Source organism: Adiantum capillus-veneris, chromosome 16 (genome assembly GCF_014529385.1).
Source record: "Adiantum capillus-veneris isolate H3 chromosome 16, ASM1452938v2, whole genome shotgun sequence".
In the NCBI taxonomy this organism is placed as follows: Eukaryota; Viridiplantae; Streptophyta; class Polypodiopsida; order Polypodiales; family Pteridaceae; genus Adiantum; species Adiantum capillus-veneris.
The window spans coordinates 90332744-90352715 of record NC_140946.1 but is presented as its reverse complement, the minus strand read 5'-3'; positions in this window follow the sequence as shown (position 1 = coordinate 90352715).

The following is a 19972-nucleotide window of genomic DNA, read 5'->3' as shown; positions in this document are numbered from 1 at the left end:
GCACTTGAAAGCTTGTACAAGTTTCGAGCAAGTGACGAGAGAAGCATTGTACTTAGTGGATAACTGTACGGTTTATGGAGAGGTGTCAGCGGATACAGATTTTGTATCCAGTAGCTCTTCCTCCGTAGTGAGCGAGACTACCACTAAAAAGAATGTTCAAACAACAACCATGCCAAATGTAGAGCAAATGATAGAAGAGGCTCTAAAAAGAATGGCACCATACCAAAAACGATTGCCAAAACCACTGAAATGGTGTGCTATTGAACAAAAATGGACAAACCATCCAACAGAGGAGTGCTATTACAACAAAGGGTATGTAAGGGAGCGCCAGTATGCACCTCCTGCTCAATTAGCACCACCTCAAGTACATCCAGTACCTCGATACCCAACGGAAAATGTACCAGGACCTATGGGGATAAAAAGGCCACAACCAGTATTGGGACAACAACCACCTTTACCAGGAGCAAGACCAGTGGGCATTAGATATGCACCAACCTTAGAGAATCAGGAAGAACAAGCCTTAGTGCCTATTCAAGTCTATTATGAAGAATCTGGTGCACACATGTCTCCAATTGTGTATTACCCACCAGAAGAACCCAAACAACCAGAACCATGGGGCATGATTGGGAATGTTGGAATACCAACAGTTACAAGTGCTTCTGATGAAGAGAGGTACAATTTGGACGCAAGAACATTGATGTTCATAGCTCATGGAGGGTTAACATGACAAAGACCATCCTATCCACAAAGGACGAATCAAGTGGGACCAAGACCAACACTAGGACCCTATTACAAGTGTGGAGGTGACCATCTGATGAATGTTTGTCCACATACGGAAATCATTAGAATTAACGCTTATTGCACTGAGTGTGGGGTTACTCACTTCATTGAGGATTGTTCAAAGAATCCAAACAAAGTGCAAAAGACGACATTGAATATGCTAGAAACTATTCCTACCAGCAGTGGGTCTGAAAATGAAACTCTGATACCAACGCAAGTTATTACTAGAGCTCAAGCTAAGAAAACCACTAGAGAACCTGAGAATGGAAAGTTAGCGACTGAAGTGGTTAGTCAAGGACCGCGGAGTCAGAGAAACACATGGAAAGCTAGAAAAGCACGCATGAAGTTGAGAAAAGAACGTGAAGATGCTATTCTAGCTGAGGAACTAAAGCGAACTAAAGATAGATTAGAAAAACTTGAGAGTCAAAACGGGAAACGAGAGATGAGCCCGGAAAGACCGAAACAAAAGAGTATCAAAGAAACAACGAGCTTAAGCTCAGGGGGATCAATGCTAGTCGACAAAGTACACGAACCATTGGACGCACTGATGAGAGCTTACGAAGCTAGGTTAAAGAACAACCAAACACAAGAACAGAGGTGGATGACATACCCAAACGCGGAATTGGAAAAGCAGAGACTTGAAATGTGCCAGAGAATGATCGAGACTGCACAAGCCTTATTAGAACCACCAAAAGAAACAATGAATTGTGGAACGGAAAACCCAATTCAGCAAGAGACTATCATTTCACGGGTAGCTGAAAAGACTCCCAGTGCACAAAAGCCTGAAAATACACACAAGGATGACCGCATAGTGTTGAACACAACCGATCAGGAGATAGAGAGTTTTCATCCAGTCGTACAGAGGTCTTACGGAAGAGATGAGGATTACAATGAATTTTGGAAACAAGTGAGAGAGGCAAACTTTGCAAACGAGCTAAGTTGCCAAGCTAATCAGACAAATTGGGAAAAGGACATCAGGAATCCTCCCATAGTAGAATTTGAGGCAGGATCTCAAGTGGACTTGGATCTGCAATCTTACTGGGGAGATGGGGGCTCTGTTAGAACAATGGAGAGCAAACCTCATTCACTGAATACCTTACCTTCATACTTAGGAGAGTATGAAGCAAAATCCGAGATTAGAGAACTTCCCTCACGAAGAATCTCATCAGAAAAAGTCATGGACTCGCAAGGATTGATAGAGATCTTGTCAACACCAGCAACATGCACTATCACTCTAGCTGAGCTTTTGAGGCTAAGACCACATATGTGGACCACTGTAGGAAAATGCTTGGACAAATTCGGGATAAAAGACCCAACATCGAGACTGAAAGAGGGTATACAAGAGCTGAGTAAACCACAAAAGAACGCTAAGCCTATACCCTTAAACAAGGTCGGAGAGTATTGCGAAGGTGAAGAGGGGAATACAACCTTACCAGTTGAATTCCAAGGAGTGAAGACGATGGCAATACTAGACAGCAGAGCTGGAGTAGCCATTGCTACAAAAGAAATCTGGAAAAAATGGGGGAAACCAGCAATAAGGAAGACTAGGTTAAAACTCCAATTAGCAGATGGACACATGGAGAAACCTGTGGGGTTATTAGAGAAAGTTGTAGTGACTTCTTGCGGCATTGAATACGAACATACTTTTGCTATTTTCGATTTTGGCAAGGAGAATAACTATGATATCATAATGGGAAGACCATTCATGAGACAGTTGAAAATGGTCCAGGACTGGGGCTACGATCACATATACCTGAGAAATATGGAAACCACTACACGTGTGAACCTGAAAGACCATAGCTACAAAGATGTGAACCGAACACCGGTGGAGGAGTTTGATTCAGCTACTTTGGCGGGATCCGAATTTCCAGCTTGGTTAGGTAAACCCAAGGAGTTATGGATGTGTGGAGCTTCGAAATGTGGAAGTTTGAAACGAGAAGAATGTGTTTTAGAAACGGCTATCGAAGACAAAACTTATATAGGAGAACCCTTTCCAGAGGACACGCTTGAACCATTAGAATGGACACACATTCTAGCAACCCTAGATGTTTGTGCAATTCTGGATGGTCCCACAAAGAAATTTTGTGACAAGGACGGGTACGACGTGGTTCCGTACTTCATGTTGAGAACTGTACTCGAAAAAGAAACTGAAAAGAACGATACAATGGAAAAGGAAGATGAAGAAGAGGTGTTTCACGACATTCCCGATCATCCAGAGTGGGGAAATGAAGCAGACAACGAGTCAACGGACAATTCAAGCGGAAACGAAGAAACTATAATGGATGTCCGATTTTATGATTTTCCAAACCAAACTAAACAACGCCAGAAACGCTATAGAGCAAAGAAAAAAACAAAGGGGGTTAGAACCAATCCGATGCCTAGAATAAGAGGAAAAAATCAATTCCTAATGCTAGTAAAGGCGGAAGATTGTGTTAAGGACAAGGTTTCTGGAAGAATGAGAGGCAATGATCAAAAGAGCTTACGAAAAAATAAAAGAGGCTCAAGAAATCGAGTTCAAAGGAATGGAACGAAAACTGAAATTGAAAAATCAGAAAAGAACAAGCGCAACAGAGAACACACGGAGTCCAAGCTAAAACGTAGAAACAAGTATAGAGAGCTCAAGAAAACTCTGAAAGAAGTTTGGACGACAGAAATTGAGAGTGGAGAGGACGAAAATGCCAAAATCAAGGAAAACATGGATGTTCCCTCTCACTATAGGAAATTCACAATAGAGGATAGGAAGGTGGTATTAACCCCACCTATTCGAGAGAGGAAGGAGAACGAATCTTATGACGGACCGGAGGATGCAAAAAAAGTTGATTTAGCAGCTCCAGGTGAGCCACCTAGACCGGTGTACATAGCCACAGATTTGTCTCCAGGTGAGGAAGAGAGACTTTTGAGTCTTCTCAGAGAGTATAGGGATGTGTTTGCATGGTCTTATAAGGACTTAAAGGGAGTTGACCCATCGATATGCCAACACACAATCTCACTGAAACAAGACGCAAAGCCTAGCAGACAGAGACCATACACATATAATGATACGTTTGCTAAGCGAATCGAGGAAGAGATAGATAAGCTAATGGAAGCTGAATTCATATACGAGATTGAACACACCGATTAGGTATCTCCAATTGTGGTAGTACCCAAGAAGAACGGAAAACTCCGAGTGTGTGTCAACTTAAAGAAAGTGAATGCTGCAACAATGAGGGACAATTATCCCCTGCCGATAACTGATCATGTTCTAGAGCATGTATCAGGGAAAACAGCCTACTCCTTTCTTGATGGTTTTTCAGGATATAACCAGCTAGCCATAGCACTGGAAGATCAACATAAAACAGCTTTTGCAACTGAGTGGGGAATCTATGCTTATAGGGTTATGCCTTTTGGTCTAACCAATGCTCCCGCAACCTTCCAGAGGCTGATGACGCATGCTTTCAAAGAATACTTAAGGTTGTTTCTAGAAATATACATGGATGACTTATGTGTACATTCTCTTCTGAGAGATGAGCATCTAGAACACCTAAGAAAAGTATTTGAGAAATGTAGGACATATCGCATTTGTCTCAATCCTGAGAAATGTGTGTTTATGGTCCGACAGGGCAGAATTCTGGGACATATTGTCTCACAAAACGGAATATCCACGGATTTAGAGAAGATAAAAGTTATAGTGGATATGCCTAGACCAACCAATGCGAAACAAGTACAGAGCTTTATGGGACATTGCGGATATTATAGACGATTCATTTACATGTACGCTATAATAGGCCAACCACTTTACAGGCTAATAGTGAACTTTGAATGGACAGAGGAGTGTGAGGAATCGTTCAAGAAATTGAAAGAGGCACTCATTACTGCTCCAGTCTTGAAATCACCAGATTGGGAGAAGATATTCCATGTGCATATAGATGCTTCGGCATATGCAATAGGATGCATTCTGGCTCAGCCAGAAGAAGGAAACATGGATTTTCCTATCTGTTACGCCAGTCGACAGCTCAACAATGCAGAGAAGAATTACACCACAACAGAGCGAGAAGGATTAGGAATGATATATGCTGTGAAGAAATTTCGGCATTATCTTCTAGCCAACAAGTTTGTGTTTTTTACGGATCACCAAGCCTTGCTCTACCTAGTGAATAAACCATGCAATACCGGAGAATAGTGAGATGGTTCATTATCTTACTGGAATTCGACTTCACGGTAGTAGTAAAGAAAGGAAAAACACATCTTAGAGCTGATCATCTTTCGCGATTGACGAATGGAGAAGACCCTATAGGAGTAGATGACGACATGCCAGACGCGTACTTGTTCAACATAGAAATGATACCGAAGTGGTCTCAAAATGTCGTTAACCTATTAACCTATGGAGGAGAGTTCGATAGAAGAGAATACAACCAGAAACATATTGCTATTCAGCAATCCAAGAATCTTCAATTGGTTGCAGGAAGGTTGTATCAATTGGGAAATGATCATGTTTTACGACTATGCATCAATCCTGAGGAATATAATATATATCTGCGCGAAGCACATGTTCAGGAATGTGCATTTCATTGTTCAAGAAGGAACACATATAGGAATTTGTTACAATTGGGAGTCTATTGGCCAGGAATGAAAGAAAGCGTACATGAATATGTCACTGTATGTATTGTATGTTCATCAAAACCGCCAGCAGAGTATTCGACATTATATCAGATAATGATCGCTCCGGAATGGAGTCAGTATATTGTTGAATATCTCACAAATAGAACTTTCCCAGAAGGAACGTCAAAAGCTCGTCAGAAATCTGTAGAGACAGAAGCTAGAGATTACGCTTTAATAGGAGATCAACTCTATAAGAGAGGTAAAGACAACCAGCTTAGGATTTGCGCATCAGAGTCTGAGTATGTGATAATCCTAGAGCAAGCTCATGGAGGAGTAGGTGGAGGCCATTTCTCAGGTGATAAGACAACAAAACTTGTCTTAGCCGCAGGAATATGGTGGCCAACATTACATATGGACGCTGAGGAATACGTTAAACGGTGCGATGACTGTCAGCGGACCAAAGTACCACTTAAAAGAGATGATATGCCGCTTAGACCAATGATGGGGGCAAGAGCTTTTGCAAAATGGGGGATTGATTATGTCGGACCCATTTCACCTCCTGCATATAAGACTCATGCACAATACATCGTTGTGGCTACAGACTATCTAACAAAGTGGGTCGAAGCAAAGGCAACTCAAAAAGCAGATGCCAGGACCACGGCACAATTTCTATATGAATACGTCTTTGTACGATATGGATTGCCAATAGAAATTGTGAGTGATCGAGGCACACATTTTATAAATGAAGTGATAGAGATCCTTCTAGATGAATTCATGGTAATCCATAGGAAATCAGCCCCGTATCATCCACAAGCAAACGGACAAGCTGAAGCAACAAACAAAACCATATGCACGGTCCTTACGAAGATTGTATCTGAGTCGAGAACTGACTGGGACCAGAAGTTGCATTCAACATTATGGGCATATAGGGTAGCATATAAAACATCAATAGGAACGACCCCATATAACATGGTTTTTGGGCTAAATGCTATCTTACCAATAGAATTCTTGATTTCAACCTTAAGGGTGGCTAAGGATCTAGAGTGGACAGGGCACGAGCTTTCTGATAGAATAGATGACCTGGAAAAGCTAGATGAGCTTCGCCTAAAAGAAGTAGCTTCTATCTACGCTAAAAAAAGGCGACAAAAAGAATTTTTTGATAAGCATGTGCGGACTAAAGAGTTTAAGGTTGGGGACTATGTCCTAGTTTACACTCTGAAACAGCATGCTAAGAAGCTTAAAAAGCGAGGGATGGGACCTCTGGTGATTAAAGATCTATCACCAAGTGGAGCCGTCAAGCTTGCTACATTAGACGGAGAAGAAATGCCCAATTGGATTAGCGGATGCAGAGTGAAAAAGTATCTTTTGCCGCTAACCCAAGACATGCTTCTCAAAATACATCAAGAAAAGCTGCGTGTCCAGAAAAAGAAAATGATTTTGGAGGAAGCGCAAGCCGAGGCAAAGGTAAGAATGGAGAAAAGAAGACTACTACGTCAGAAACAACGCAGTGAAGGAGCAATACGAATAAACGCAGTCAGTATAACAGAAATGGATAATGACAAAGAAGAACCCATCATTGAATGCAAAGTAGGAACCAACCAAATCAAAGCCAGAGCACTATTGGATTCAGGAGCTCAAGCTAACCTACTTTCACTCAGTTTATATAGACAATTGACAAATGACACTAAACTACAAACTGCCAAGCAAGAGTTAAAGAGTTACTTTGAGAATTCAATCAAAACTGTCGGATGCACAGTTTTACATATACAGATTAACCAGTATGTGTATCCGCACATGTTTTACGTGGTTGAAGACCAAGCTACACAACAACCATTATTGCTAGGACAACCATGGCAAAAGCAATACAATGCAATGATTGATTGGAGTTCTAAATTAGTGCTTATCAAATACGAAGGTGGAAGTCAATTAGTTAAGTTCACCAAAGGAGAAGAGCCAACTCCAAAGGACGAATCCAAAGACAAAGGTAAACAACAACTAAAGAAAAAGAAGAAGCAATGGCAACCAAAAGTTTCTATACAACCGGATTACTCTTCGACGAGGAATTCTCAACAGTGGATAAGGAAGACAAGCAATAATATAACAGCTCAACCTTGGAAAAAAAAGGAATCAAAGTTGATATGGAGACCAAAAAAGGTGGTGCCAGAGAAAACAAAGGTGGAAAACAGAGTCTTCAATACCAGACAACAGAGTGATTCCAGACAATCAAGGACAGTGAAACAAATTTGGATTCCAAAGAAATTCATGACGGCACAAAGCCATAGCAAGCAAATTTGGATCCCAAAGATTTGTAAACAGGAACCCCCTTCAATACAATCAACGGAAACTCCTAGGTATTTCAAGGCGAGGAAATCAACACAAAAAACAAAGCAGGTTTGGGTCGCAAAGAGTTTGTGGCAAGCACAAGCGAAGCGGAAGCAGATTTGGATTGTGAAAAAGAACAACAAAGTAAAGAAGAATCCATCTACTGATTCTACTACCGAAGTGCCAAAACCAACCCAAAACCCAACCACCAATCCTTCAATCAAACAAAGAGCACCTTAATTGGAAAGACTGTTGTATCATCGCTCTACAATTGCACTGGGAACTTATGACCAAAACAACTACAATGCTTCGCCCACAGACACTTCATAGTCGTCCGAGAGGACTGAGACTAGGAAGGGGGGGAGGTATACAGGTATACAGGAGTTACAAAGCAGCTACAAGCGCCAAAAACAAAGAAAAACAAAAATTATATTACAAGGGCAGTGTCTTACATGATTTTGCAATTTTTATGTTTGATTGCGGATATTGATAATATTTATGCCATTATATACCTTGTTTTGCAACAAGAAGAGATCAAATGATGAATTTGGGTCTCTAGACGTGTAAATATCACTAAATAAGAGTGTTTTTGGAGCTAAAAAGTGGAAAAAAGTGGTAATCCAAGTCCAGAAATCACAAATAATTGTATATTCATATACAAAGAGTTACCAACTATTTATTGTGTATGTTTGGAATTTTTTGGCTTCAATTTGCTATTTTCCTTTATTTTTTATGATTTTCTTGATAAAAGTAAAAGAAAAATAAAAAAGCAGGTGAAATGAGATCGGAAAAAAGAAAAGAATAGACGGTGATGGTCCTAATGACAAGGGTAACCCATGGTAAAAAGTGGGTACAATTCTGAAAAAGTTGCGGAAAGCCAGAAATGATAGAATTTTGGCAAAGTGGACAGATTTCTCAGAAACAGGTCAAACGGAGTCCAAATTGAGAAATTTCAAATCCTAAAGTGCATTTCACGACGAGATAGGAGCACATGTCAAATTTGGTAACAAGTGATCCAGGAAGCCCGAAGTTAAGTATTTTTCACATCACTTTCAAGCTCATTTCCACTATTACCTTCTTGGAGAGAGCAAAGAGCACACAGGAGCATCCGACCTTCTACCGCCTTCTACGACTGCTACGAGAGCTCAGAGGACACCAGACATGAGAGGTAGACTCGTTGCCATAAGCTTTTGATGCTTATCGTTAACTTTTGTCGCGAAAACTGACCAAAACCAAGAAATAAGAGCAGACGGGGAATGGGGAAGAATGCTAGGTAGTGGCACAACCGCCTAACCAAACCTTGCAAGAACTTATAGGTGGGTTACCCTAGTATAGAAGATGGGTTTCTAACACTCAAAGCTCGAGAAAGAACGACTGGAAAAACCCTAGGTCAATAGAGCCTGCAAGAGGCAAACAGGAAAAAGTTGTCGAAACGACACAAAACTTCTCAGGAAGCTTAACAACATCGAGGGCAATGGAACCATGGAGTATCTCCGGGTTTGGATCACCAAAAGTAGGTCGGAACAACCGATTCGGCTGCGGACACACAAAGCGTCATTTTGGCATAACGGCTGAAATTGACGACCGAATGAAATGAAACTTCACAAGCAGCTTCAAATATACATGGATGACTTATGTTTGTAAGAAAAACCCAAAAGAAAGCTGATTCACTTACCGATGGTGAAAAAGACGCTTTCGGGCAACCAAAAGGAGAAAGATGGAGAACGGGAAGCCAAAGTCAAGTTCAACCAAATAGATGGCTTCACAACATATCCAATGAGCTGGAAATGCAACTCTCGAAAAGAAAAGTTGAAGAGATTCAACTCCAAGGCAAAAAGACGACTTCGGAGACTGAAATGCCTATAAGGGGGCTTTTTAGCTAAACTGATGACTTTTTAAGTTGAAAACTAGTTAGCAGGGCTTAGGGCACTAGCACAAAGCATTCTTTGCACAAAAAGACCAACATTTCAAGAAAAGACATCATACGCGTATGATGTCTCACAGCATGAATTTCACATCCATTTCAACATTTGAGTGCATAGCCTCATTCCACATGTTAATCACATCCTATGAACCAAGTATCATGAGAATTGGAGTTAGAAAACCCAAGGAAAACCAAAAAGACGCAAGGTAGGCCATAAAATTGATTTTTGGTCCTAATTTTGTCAAAATAACTCCAAACTCATTGAAACTTTGTAGGATTGTTGATTAACACATCTACAAGCTATCTGGAACCAAAAAGCACCATTTTGACACAAAAGACATCATACGCGTATGATGTCTATTTACACTTACAGAGCCAAAACTGCTCATTTGTCATCATACATCCATTATATATATCTAATACATGCTACATATGAAGTTTGGAACCATTTGGTCAAGTGGATCACCCTATTAGCCCAATTGAGGGAAAATCCTTCATCCAAAGCCTATTTTAGCCCAAATCCAACATACTCAAGTCCACATGCACATGGTGCATGAACTGCTCAGCAAGATCAAAGAAAGATCCAAGGCAAAGGAAGTGGAGATTGAGAGAGCCAAACAAAGGGAAGCCGAGTTGCAGAGGAAATTAGAGAATGCTATGACTGAATCTGAAAGTCATAAAGCATCACTCTATGACGTGGAAAACGAGAGAGACGGCTTGATACTCCAGCTAGCCGAGGCTTCAAGAGAAGTAACAAGTGCACATGAAGCAAGGGAGCGGATGGAAGACGACTTGGAGGCGGCTAAAGATGAGCTCATTGAGCTAAGGGAAAGAGTCGAGCTCCAAGAAAGAACAATCACTAGACTCAGGACTACCCCTAGAGCTAGCAGAGCAGGAACCGAACAAGAGGGAGCTCGTGTACCAGCTCTGGAAGACCAGGTCCGAAGCTTACAAAGAGAGCTAAGATTAGAGCAAGTGCAAAGGTTGCACATTGCGGAGGGATCATTGGCAGCAGAGGAGAGGCTCACTTTAGAAAATCAAACACTAAGAACAGAGAATGAGACCCTCCACAAACAGCTCCAAGATCTACAAGAGCAACAAAGAAGAGAGACAGAGACACCACAAGAAGAATCAGGTGGAGCCGCCATAGAGCTACCAGAAACTGGAGAGGCAACCACAATTGAAGATCCAGCCCCAGTTCACGAGGTGGCCTCGACTTCAGGAATCTCTGAAGAAGAAGAACAAAGGCTCCATGACCAAATAGAAAAGTCAGCAGAGGAGAGTGCCAAGGCGGAAATGGAATGGGAGAGGAGACTCCTCATCTCCATTAGACTTCAGGGATTAGACACAAAAGTGCTCCATGAAGAGTGGATGCAACCCAGCCTGCCTTTCCTTTGATGAAGTTTGAAGTGATAAAAACAAAAAAGAGAATAGAGGAGGAGCAGTATGTCGCTCTTTACGAAGGTGACATCACAAAAGAGGAACAATCAAAGAAGATTGTAGATTCGCAGCCTAGATGGAGGAAAGGTTGGTTGAACAAATACCCAGCCTACCTCATCTACTTGGTGGAGGCACCAAAGGAGATTCGGGAGAATGCAACCTTCTGCCCGGTGCCAAGAGTCAGAAGCTGGAAAGAGCATGGCAGGATTGCAGAAAAGAAGCCAAATTGGCTTAATTATCCCAGGATGCCAGGACCAAAGGCAAGAGAGAGAATAGGTAAAGCCTACATGGTGAAAACCCTAACGGGAACCATCAAGCTCTTTACTGGCTCTCCTGACCTTTCGTGTCAGATGCTCAAGAAAATTTGCAAGACTCTCTTAGCTTGCATTGAAGTGTTCGCGCCAGATAAAGCCACGACCTCGAGTCTACTATCGACGGCCGACACAGTGACTGATATGATGTATGATCTTTCATTGCAGCCTTCTCCAAAAGTGTTGCACCTCCTATACCAGAGGATTATGTTTTTGCCTAGTTTCCACATGCAAACATTCGAAGAAGCTTTCTACACCGGCTTTTTCACCCATGAAAGCAAAATATTCTGCCCAACCTTGACCATCGGCAACCTACGATACGAATCACAATTGCAGATGCTCAAGACGACAGGACTTTATTGACCAAGCATAAAAGTCATGTCAGGGACGACATGAACGCGGAGGGGGGGAGTGTTGAGCTAGCAGAGGATCACACCCACATTTTTGCTCACACTCATCATTTTTGTAACCATTGATTGTAATAAATGTCTTTCCGACATTGATTTTGATTGGAGCCATTCATTAAGTAACGGGACTCAATTGAGTTTCCAGCTTGTAATCCCGAAGTAATTTCACTCGCTGATGTAATTAGTTAGAGATGTTCTCACCTCCAAGGCTGAGGTATATAAGCCAAAGTTTTTGTAACCTGAGGATTCAGTTTTTAATCAAAGTGAGTTTTTGAGCGCCGTGACTGTGTCTGAGAGAGAGTGAGAGAGAGAGAGAGTCTTATCTACTTGCTACGCGAGCTACGGAGCCGCCATTGGAGAAGCGACACCGCCATTGTGTTAGCAACGGCGAGAGCTACGCACAGATACGAAGAGTGCGCGCTATCGGCTTCTATGTGTGGTAAGTTCCTACGAGCTTCGGTGTGAGTTTTCTTCCAACTCGTGTGTCGGAATGGAGCGTGCAGCATATCTATAGAACCACAACGAGTAGAGCTACACATTGGTACCATCGGGGTCAAGTTTCGATCACCTGTATTTTTTGGCCTGTCTTCATACGCGTTTACCGCACGGAGTGGTTATAGGTTGATTTTGCAGTTCAAGTCTTTAGGGTGTTGTTCTTACCTAGTGTATAGACTTCCCCTTGAGTTTGAGATCGATTCAATGATTCTAGATCCTGTTTCGTATAGCATTCGTTCGTAGTACGGATTTCAGTCACTTGCGTATTTTAGAACTTAGATTTGATTTCCTTAGTAGTGATTGTCATTAGAAGGTCGAGTAGGTGATTTGACACCCACCTAGTTGTTTCCATGCGCCTGCGGGTCAAGCTTCGTCCTCGTCTGACAAATTCTGTTGTTGGTTGAGTTCTCGCTATTTAGCTTCCGCTAGCGGTGTAACCGCCTAAACAGCCATTTGAGGTCCAATGTGACGCTTGTGGTGATTGCCTTGGAGTTGTTTTTCTCTAAGAAGGGCACGCCATAGCCTATGAAAGTTGAAGGATTGACCCTATTGAGTAAGCTCTAGGCATATATGAAAAGGAACTCCTCGTAGTTCTACATGCCTTAGACTCATGGAAGCACTATTCATTGGGGACTCCTTTCATTCTGTGAACGGATCACCAAAGCCTTAAGTACTTCATGACACAGACCAAGCTCTCCGACAAACACAGGAGGTGGGAAAATTTCCTTTTGCAATTTCATTTTCATATTGCTCACATTGCTGGCAAGCATAATCAAGTAGCTGATGCACTCTCAAGACGGCCAAGAGTGAATGCGGTTTCCATAGCAACTCACAATGATCTATCTTCTATGATAGATGAGTACGCTATTGATCCCAATTTTAGAGATGTGATTTCAGCCCTTGCACTAGGGAAGCCTAAAGAGGAACCATTTACTTTACAAGATGGTTATCTTCTCTATGGCAATAGACTATGCGTTACTAACTCACTATGTGAGAAAGTAATGTAAGAATCTCATGCTCCTCCTTATGCGGGGCATAGAGGGATTCAATATACCCTAAAAGGGATTGAAACATACTTCTATTGGCCTACCATGAAAGCAAACATACAAGAGTATGTTTCTAAATGTGTGGTATACCAAAAGATGAAGTTTGATAGAGGGAAGCAAACTAGATTGCTTCAACCTTTGCGAATCCCTAATTCACCATGGGAGAGCATATCCATGGATTTTACCTTTGGATTGCCTAAGTCTTTCCATGGGAATATGGGAATATGGACAATAGTAGACAGGTGCAGTAAACAAGCTCATTTTATACCTGTCAAAAAGACTATCAAAGCCCATCAAATGGCAACCATTAGAAAAGTTTGGAGGTCATTTAGAGGGCCATATGAAAGAGAGAGAAAATAGAGCGCGTCCAATGAGCTTCAGGGCTACGTTAAGTAGGAAAATACGTAGAAAGACTCAAGAAATAGGAAAATAATTTAAAAACTTTCACAAATCTAGGTTGTGGCATCGTAACTTCTTTGCTTTTACCGAGCTGTTAGGTGCATGTGTGGTCCCACTGCTGATATTCTCTTATGGTCATTATATTAGCCTATTGGAGGGTGGCCATTAAGCCCACACAAGATATTGGAATTGTAAAACACTTTCCCTCCATTAGGATACTTTCAAAGTGAATCTCCCTCCACTAAAGCTTTTCTCTCAGAGCTATGGCTTCCACGTCTTCCCGCCCAAGAAGCTCTAGGTGTTTATGGTCTCTCACACCAACTAGAAACACATGCACTTTGCCTAGAAGGCCAAGTAGTAGCATATCATTAATTACAATATCAACTTCAATAAGTGCAGAGAACCAATGGGTTGGACAAAAGATAAGCAAAGGTTCATGGGTCCTAATGCAACCAAGAAGAGCCAAGAGGTCTATTGCTATCAATGTTTACCGCTCAGCATGGAAGGCCAGAGTGTTGGATTTCAAAGTTGAAATTGGAAAAAGATCTATTAAGGAATTTCTTGTTCAACATGTATTTACCCATGCAGACGTGATAGAAAACGGTGAAAATGTGTCAGATTACATCAACCACATTGCAATTGTAAGTATTCTTCACATCTCAACTGCATTTGATTTGTCATTTCACTTATTGATACTCTCAATTTAACTTTTTTAATATATTTTGCAACGTTTATCCCTCTTCTTATGAGCAATGGCTCCATTCTTCACATCTCAACTACATTAGATTTGTCATTTTCACTTATTGATACTCTTAGTTTAACTCTTGTTATATATTTTGCAGATGTTTATCCCTCTTCTTATGAGCAATGGGAGCCTGTGGAGTGCATAATAGGCCTCTTCCTTGTTGTTCATGCCCACATTGGTTCTCTACAATATTCCGGGAGAACCAGCAAAAGCCTGGCTGATGAAGGAATACTTTTCTATGACCACTTCTACCAACTCTGCCTAGGGAATAATAATGGCATGTTGGTGAAAGTGCCTCTACCAACCGATTGGAACACTGTGGACTGGCCAATTCCTGAGGGAACAATGGTGGAGGCAATGCGAAGTAAGCTCTACAAGGATATACAGAGGTCTCTCTGTAGCTCTATTCCCACCAAACTGGTTAGAATTGTAAACTTTTGTCTTGTTGCACTATTCGTAGAGTTGTTTCATAACTACAAAATACGTGTTATGAAAACTATGTTCATGTGCAAGTCATTTCAGTAGTCATCCTGTGACAAACTTCTTGACAGAGGATGGTACGTAAAGGAAGAGATTGGCATACGGTGTGAGGTCACGCTTGACACTCTAGTTGTCAAGTACATGATTTCAAGCCAATCACTGTTAGTATCCTTTTGGTATATGCGATCACAAATGCTAAGAGGTAAGTACATTTCTATGGACCAGGTTTTTGCAGGTTTGAAGATAAGCCTGTTGTGTATGTGGAAGTGTTTGATAAAGAGCATAGCCTAATGTTGGTGGTTACAATAAGGGAGCTATGCAGTCTTCTGCAATTGCGGCATGACATAATTGAAGAGTCAATGGACAGGGACCTTTCATATTCTTCCTTTTTCCTAGCTGGTCGTAAGCTGATGCGGCGTAGGGAGAAAGATATTTTGTGCAAAGAGTTGGATGGTCGGGTTGAAATAGTGTCAATGTAAGAGAGATTCTTGTGAACCCAAGTGTATACGAGTGACTTTCAATACATGAATTTTTTCTGAGCTCATTTGTCAATTGTGGTCTGTGAATATAAGTGTTCTTGAAATACATTTCTTTAGCCATTGCCACATCTCTCTCTCTCTCTCTCTCTCTCTCTCTCTCTCTCTCTCTCTCTCTCAATGTAAGGCAACACAAAGACATGATAGAAGAGTCATCTTAATTCATTAGAAAGTACAAACTCGTCCGTGAACAATGGACTGAGATACAATTTCTGTAAGTATGGAATCAAAATGTCTTCAAGGTAAAAATCAAAGGTATGCCCTTCAAAAGAGGGTGGTGAGATAGTTGTTCATGGTGGATTTAGGTCTCCCTTTTCAGGAGTATCATCAATTAGTAGTGTATTATTTGCATCAAAGGGTACATCGATTTGGCCGAACGGTTTGTACAAAAGATGTAAGTTGGGTTTTTTAGGGTGGTAGTGGCCCTCGATGGTAACACATCTTCTCTAATCATACAAAAAGGCAAAATCTCCCGTATGAACACAAGATACAACGCAAACTATTCTAACTAGTGGCAACAAGTTTTGCGGGTGCATTGAAGACCATATGGAAACTCTGAAGCGCGGAAGAAAAAACTGAATAAATTCTTTTTTTCCTGGACGAACCACAACTCGACAAGTACCCATCCGAAATGTTTGCAAATCCTCGTAGGTGTCTGTTATACCCAGAGGCAGGCGCATCAGCAGCAATCCATTGATGTCCAAGATAATCAACCTCTGCAAAAGTTGACAAGTACATATAAGTAGTTAGAAGCTGAACATATTTTTCCATACTTGAATAGACATTACCGGCACAACCGTATCTACAGGTAGCAAGGGTCCAGACTGGGTCTCTATAGTGTTGTTGTCATTGTTTCTATCCTCTGCTTTTGCTTCGTCGTTGTAGTCATAATTCTCATCTTCATCAAGGGTCTACCCTATGGCTCTTTGTGCCTCATCAGTTCGCTTGTCTTCCATGGTTTCCTCCAAGGTCTTTTCCTCACCCTCCGTTGACCGGCTTGCCTCATCCATATCCTTTTGGGGCTCCTCCATTGGCCGGATTGCTTCATCCATAGGCCTGCTTTCCTCATCCATGCTTGCTTGCTTTTGGGGCTCCTCTTGAGACTGGCTTGCCTCATCCACGGTTTCCTCCATGGGCTTTTTTGGCTCCTCCACTGGCCTACTTGCCTCTTTCATTGTCTCCTCCATAAGACCCTTTGCTTGTACACTAGCACCTTGCATATCCTCGTTTGGCCTTTCTGCATCCTCAGCTCTTTCATCTTTGGCTGGTATGACCCCCTCGGCCCATTGTGGTTCCTCTGTGTCTGATGCAGGGGCTTGTGGTGGTGGCTCGTCACGTATTGTCACATCGATTGTGCGGTCGTCCAAGCAGCTATCTTCAACTTCTAATACTCTATGGTTCGACATAGTGAGCAGGTGTTGTATTAGATTTGCCCGATATCTTTGCAAATAATCATACGTGTAGTTCTCCACAGCACTCTGCAAAATTGAAAGACCACATAGTGGGAAGTCTTGTATAAAGAAAACCAAAACTGATTGAATGCGTTGCCAAATGGTTACCTTAGTCATGAAAGGTTGTAATGCAAAGTAGCTTTGCAGGACATATTCTGCATGGAAAGACATCTCCAGCCGCAAGAAGCTGCATCAATTTGATTTGGTACAGGCACATCTTTGATTGGGGCCTTGTATAGTTCGTACCTTCCACATAGCTTGCCATAAGCAAGCAATAATCTCTTTACACAACTGCATAAAAGAATATCAGGATGCTAGCTTGAGGCTTTCAAATTTAGATGGATATCCATAAGAAACACTTTCTTATACATAACACTTACATCCTAATTTCAGAGTGGGTTCCTTTTATTGAATTGAACACCCACACTGCTGGCTGGTCAACATCAAGGCATATGAGACTCCAGTGATGGTTGTTCTCATAAGGAAAGATGATGATGGTTACTTCCAGCATAACATAGTGAAGAAACCAACTTTCGAATGTGCGAGATGGAGTGTTCTTCTGTCTAATAATCACAGACATTTGTGGATCAAGAAGAAACACCTCCATGTGGGTGTGTTGTGGAAGTTGACTTTTGATCAAACTGCAAGGAGTGTACCTGATTTAGTACACCTATCATTTGAGTTTTCAAAGTTAGCAAAATATTAAAACTTACTTAAGACAAATGTAGATAATTGTATCTGTTATCTGAGCATCTGGATCCAGCAATATATTAACGTCCACTGTATCCAGAGCCAGCTTTTTGGCTCCATCTATAAATGGTATCTCTGCAAGCAAACCATCCTTCATTGAAAGTAGAGTATCTTTGTTGCTGGCATCTATGGAGCGGGTCACATTGCATTCTCTTTGCCTATGGGACTCCACTGCTGCTTTCGTTTTCTCCTTAAGTTCCGCTTCCCTTATGTCTTCTATTTGGCGAGCAACCATCTCTGCCCTTGCCCTTGTATTAACGTCATGTGTGACATCTACAATTGTGACTTGTGGCAATAGTTCAGGGGGGTATAGAAAAATTTGCCTCATTTTCTTATCCCTGCATTCATTGGGTACCAGGAGTTTTTCATACTTCCACCTTACCCTTTTTAGTGTCTCGTTGTCTTTGTCCATTATGGTCACCCTGTGGGCATGGGCTGCTTCAATGGTCATGTCACTGAAGTATTCAAGCAGGAAGTCCTCTGCTGCTTCCTGTAGAGCCATCAATGCAACCACTTTCCACCTTTTAGTGCCCCAGGCCGCTTCCTCACAAATGGACCTCACCATCCTCTGGAAGTGCAGCTTTGGTATGCACAACTCAACACATTTCCGTGCCTTCCTGATTTCTCTGAAAAGTCCCATGCAGCTCTGTAACTTCTTCATCCTTGGACCTTTCAAAATCTTACTTGGTTTTTCAGGTCTCTTCTTTGGGGTTGCAGATCTGCTACTTGCCTCCGCTGCTAACCCTGGTCCCTTGCCCCCCTTTCTTGCAATGGCGTTTGCTCTCGCCATCCCACTATAACAAATAGAAGAGTCTCTCTTCTCCTCTCTCTCTCTCTCTCTCTCTCTCTCTCTCTCTCTCTCTCTCTCTCTCTCTTTCTCTCTCTCTTTCTTCATCCTTGGACCTTTCAAAATCTTACTTGGTTTTTCAGGTCCCTCTTTCTTTGGGGTTGCAGATCTGCTACTTGCCTCCGCTGCTAACCCTGGTCCCTTGCCCCCCTTTCTTGCAATGGCGTTTGCTCTAGCCATCCCACTATATACAAATAGAAGAGTCTCTCTCTCTCTCTCTCTCTCTCTCTCTCTCTCTCTCTCTCTCTCTCTCTCTCTCTCTCCTCTCACTCTCTTCTCTCTCTTTCTCTCTCTCTCTCTCTATCTCTCATATCATTGAGTGCAATCCGCACCATTGCCTCCATTTGTCTTAGCTCCCATTCTCTACGCTGCGAGACAGGATGTTGGGGCATTGCCGAGGAGTCTCATCGACTTTGCACCTTATGCCCTCGTCAAGTGCGAGAGAGTGAGTACCACACACTACTTGAGTGCTCCGTTTTTGACCACATTAGGTCCTCTTTTCCCCATATATTCAGCCATGAGCTCTCCCTACATACCTTCCTCTCCCAACCACAGTGTGGACTCTCTATTGCGACGCTCATTTCAGCCATTTTTGAGCATCGAGAGTCATTGATGACCTCCACTCACACCACGTGACATGTTCATTTGGTCCCATAGGTCATATTTGACCTCCGAGGACGATAATAGAACTATCTCTCTCTCTCTCTGTCTCTATCTCTCTCTCTCTCTCTCTCTCTGTCTCTCTCTCTCTCTCTGAAAAGGAAACCCTCTCTCTCTCTCTCTCTGTTTCCTTTTGAGAGAGAGAGAGAGGGAGAGAGAGAGAGAGAGAGAGAGAGAGAGAGAGAGAGAGAGAGAGAGAGAGAGAGAGAGAGAGAGAGAGAGATAGAGAGATAGAGCGATAGATAGATTTTATTAGCGTCCTCGGAGGTCAAATATGACCTATGGGACCAAAGTTACATGTGATGTAGTATGTGTATGGTTGATGAGTGACTCTCGATGCTTCAAAATTGTAGTGATGAGAGCAGCAATGAAGAGCCCACACTTTGGCTGGGAGAGGAAAGTGTGTAGGTCTAAGTTATGGCTGAAAATGTGAGAGAAGCAAGTTCGGATGTGATCAAAAGCTGAGCACTCTAGTAGTGTGTGGTACTCAGACTCTCGAACTTGCAGTGAGCATAATGTGCACAATCGATTTGACTCTTCTCCATTTCCCCAACGCCCTATCTCGCATCGAAGGAAATGGGAGCGTGACCCACCGGATTTCTCCCAAGCCGTAATACATTAGCGTTGTAGAAAAGCTTCATTCACTTGAGAGTCAATTGAAGCATCATGTAGCAAGTGTAATGCATCCCATCTCCCAAACCACTTCTTTATGTCTTGCATCCATCCCGTGCTCAAGATCTTGCTTTTATGAGTCTTTTGAACTTTTTTGCTTGCTTCCCATGCAATTGTAGGAAGTCGATG